The following is a 3,575-nucleotide window of genomic DNA, read 5'->3' as shown; positions in this document are numbered from 1 at the left end:
CATGATTCTAAATGACAGAGAAAAAAAGAAAAAAATGTAATGAAAAAACACAGAATGAAAATTCACTTACTTCCTACACTGTAGAAATGACAACTTGAAATTGTTAAAATGTGAAGTTGTTTCATAACATGGTTTAAACTAACAAAGGTAGTTTTAAGTCAGTCTATTTTTGTGTAAGTTCACTATATATATATATATATATAACAATAGGTCAATAATAGTAATAATAGTATATTTTGGAAATTTCCACTAATAAGAGTACATTTACAAGATACAAGATATTTTATTTGTCATGTGTATATATATGAAACATATATATACAATGAAAAGCTTCCATGCTCTGGGAGTCCCAAAAAAGGTTAAAAAGAATGTTAAAAAGGCAAAAAAAAGTAGGAAAAAGTATACAGCTGTATATTTAAAAAGTTGAAAAAATGGCAGGTTGGAGAAAGGGGAGATGTGATGAGTGGATTTCTTCCTATGTTGCTGTTTTTGAATTCAACAGTCTGATACATTGAGGGAAGAAGCTGTCCCTGAGTCGGCTGGTGTGAGCACGTAAGCACCTGTATCTCCGGGCAGATGGTAGAAGGGTGAAGTGTGTGTAGCTGGGGTGGTGCGGATCAGCTATAATTCGTTTGGCCCTCCTCAGATACCGCTGATTGTAAAGATCCTGGATGTTGGGTAGGCCTATCTGATTTGATTGTCCGTTGTGCAGATTTGATGACTCGTTGACGGTCTCTCCTGTCTTGGGCAGTCGTGTTACCATACCAGACTGTGAAATTACCAGTTAAATTACCAGTTAGACCACATTTGGTCAACTTACAAAAGTTAGGCTGCCTGAACATTAAACTTTGTTAGATTAAGCCATGTTTTTTACAGTGTGATCTACAGTAGTACATTCAAGATTCTATTTTATGTAGTTCCACACAGCTCCAGGCCCCCCACTGAGGTCAATCGGGTTCATATGAACCATGATGACAACAATGCAAGACACTCTAATTTCAACTAAAGCATATCAAATACTTTGACTTTAATGGTACAGATTGTGTTATTTAAAACATGACAAACTCATTAGACATACTGACACACAGTGTTTGTGCCAGCCCCCTCTTTCCTCAAAGGTTGAGTAAGAAAGGCTGCCATGTTTGCAGCATCTTCAGTAGATGTGTCAGGTAAAAGTAGAAGTTTAAAAACACCCTGCCACACTTTCCTTTCCCCACAGAGAGCTTCAATGAAGCTTTTTTTTCATCAACACTTTTTTTTCATAAACAGCAAAGTCTATCTACCTCATTAGAAACAGGAATAACTGTTGCAACAGTAATACCGTATGCTGTACTTATTACTGCATCATATATCTACTTTTACTTTTGACACTTCAGTGTAAACTGAAAACAGTTCTTAGGGATGTCAGTCTGTAGCCAATCTCTATATCATACATTCAATTCTATAATGTAAATCTTATTTATGTGCAATAGTTCAGCCAAGGTAGCAAGTCCTGACATGTACAATAAAATGAAGTCCCAATTACGACAGCGCTTGAAATGAGACATGGCTTTGTGGTTCTTTTCTATTCTGATCTTCGACACTTTGTGGTTTAGGTTGGTGAACAGACTACAGTACATTATGAACCTAAACGACTAATGAAGCTGAAATGTCATAAAACTTTACTTGCCTTATTAGATGGAGGGATGTTAGATGGATTAGAGTCCAGTTTCCCAGTTCGGATTTCACTAACTGTGGGTATACGGATATCCTCTTTCACAGTCTGAATGCGGCGGTCAAATGACGTCATCCAAAGATTTGCCTATCAGGCTAGGCTAGTTGGAGATGTCACAACAGGCTCTCCACCAACCAGCTTGTTCCACGAAGAGTGGCGGGCCGCGGGAGCCAAAGGCTCCTCCTTAGGTTCTCCACCGAAAGGTTTAGATGATATTTTATCCCTGCAGCAATAAGGCTTTTTAACAACAGCTCCGGATTGCTTTTAGTGGTTTTATATGTTGTGGTGATATGTTGAGTGTTTTAATGATGGACTGTTTATTGTTTCATATTTCTTATTATTTTTAGCTCTTATTTATTATGTGTTTGTCTAGAGTATGTTTTTGTTATGTGTTGTGTGGATGACCAGGTGGCATTCAATTTCCCCTCACCTCACCTCACCTCACCTCACCTCACCTCACCTCACCTCACCTCACCTCACCTCACCCTTCTGTACCTCACCTCACCTCACCTCACCTCACCCTTCTGTACCTCACCTCACCTCACCTCACCTCACCTCACCTCATCTGCACGCTCGCTCTTCACTCTCCTGAAAACTCCCTCCTCCCTGTTTACTAGGACACACTTCGTTGCCCCAGCTGCCAAACCTCAAACCTGTCCTTTGGTGTCATAATTGCCTATATGTAAACCCCTCTGTTTGTTCATTTTTTTTGTCTGGCTCCAACTCTGAGCTCCAGGGATTATAAGCTCCTTGCTGTTTGTACCTCCCAGAGAAGAAGCCCAAGAAGCCCACAAGTTCAGTAAAGTTACGTGTCGGACATTTGCTCTTCTGCTGAATTGTTGGACTCTGTTTTGTTTCCTTTGGACTGATTGCTTTACTCCTGCGTTGAAGACCATTCTGACAAGTGTATCTTCTGAGCGGTGATGATTCCAGTTTTCTGTTTCAATGTTTGAATCTGTGCAAACCAGCAAGTAAAACCTCAAAATTGACTTCTCTGTGCCCTGAGTCTGTGTTGCATGGCAGGGGACAGGATGTAAATGGTAAATGGACTGCATTTATATAGTGCTTTGCCACTCCTTCGAGCACTCAAAGTGCTTTACATTGTATGCCTCACATTCACCCAGTCACACTCACATTCACACACCGGTGGTCGTGGCAGCCACACAGGGTTCCACCCTGCCACCGGGAGCAACTTGGTGTAGGTGTGTTGTGTGTATCTGGTTTCGTATTTCAGTTTGTTCAGGTGAGACTTTTCAATCTGATACTGTATGATGACAGATGCACGCATGCACGCACGCCCGCGAGCACACACACACACACACACACACACACACACACACACACACACATACACACACACACACACACACACACACACACACACACACACACACACACACACACACACACACACACACACACACACACACACACACACACACACACACACACACACACACACACACCGCAAGCCTCGCCCAGGTGGCATCCATCCTCAAACAGTTCTGTTACCACATCCTCTTGTGATTATCATGTGATTATCATCGACTTCCAAATCTCTTCGAAACTTGGTCTGACCAAGAGCATAACAATTAACATTTCCCAAACTGCATGGTTGACCTGTCTCCCTTGGTTTACTAATGGTTGTTTGCTTATCGACAAAGTTGGAGGAGTTCCTGATTTTTCCGGAGCTCAGAAACAATATTTGTATTGCTCTCGGCCTGACTAGAAGCAACACTGAAGGTGTGGCGTCACTAGGAGGGTGCGGCCTGGCTATGGAGTTATAGTCATGGCAGGGATGGGGGGGCGAGTATTATTTCACACTTTAGTTTCACATCTCCCTATCAAATCATCAAAACTA

The sequence above is a fragment of the Engraulis encrasicolus genome, unplaced genomic scaffold (assembly GCF_034702125.1).
Source record: "Engraulis encrasicolus isolate BLACKSEA-1 unplaced genomic scaffold, IST_EnEncr_1.0 scaffold_340_np1212, whole genome shotgun sequence".
Taxonomy (NCBI): domain Eukaryota; kingdom Metazoa; phylum Chordata; class Actinopteri; order Clupeiformes; family Engraulidae; genus Engraulis; species Engraulis encrasicolus.
The sequence above is the reverse complement of the archived record's forward strand: the minus strand, read 5'-3'. Positions refer to the sequence as shown.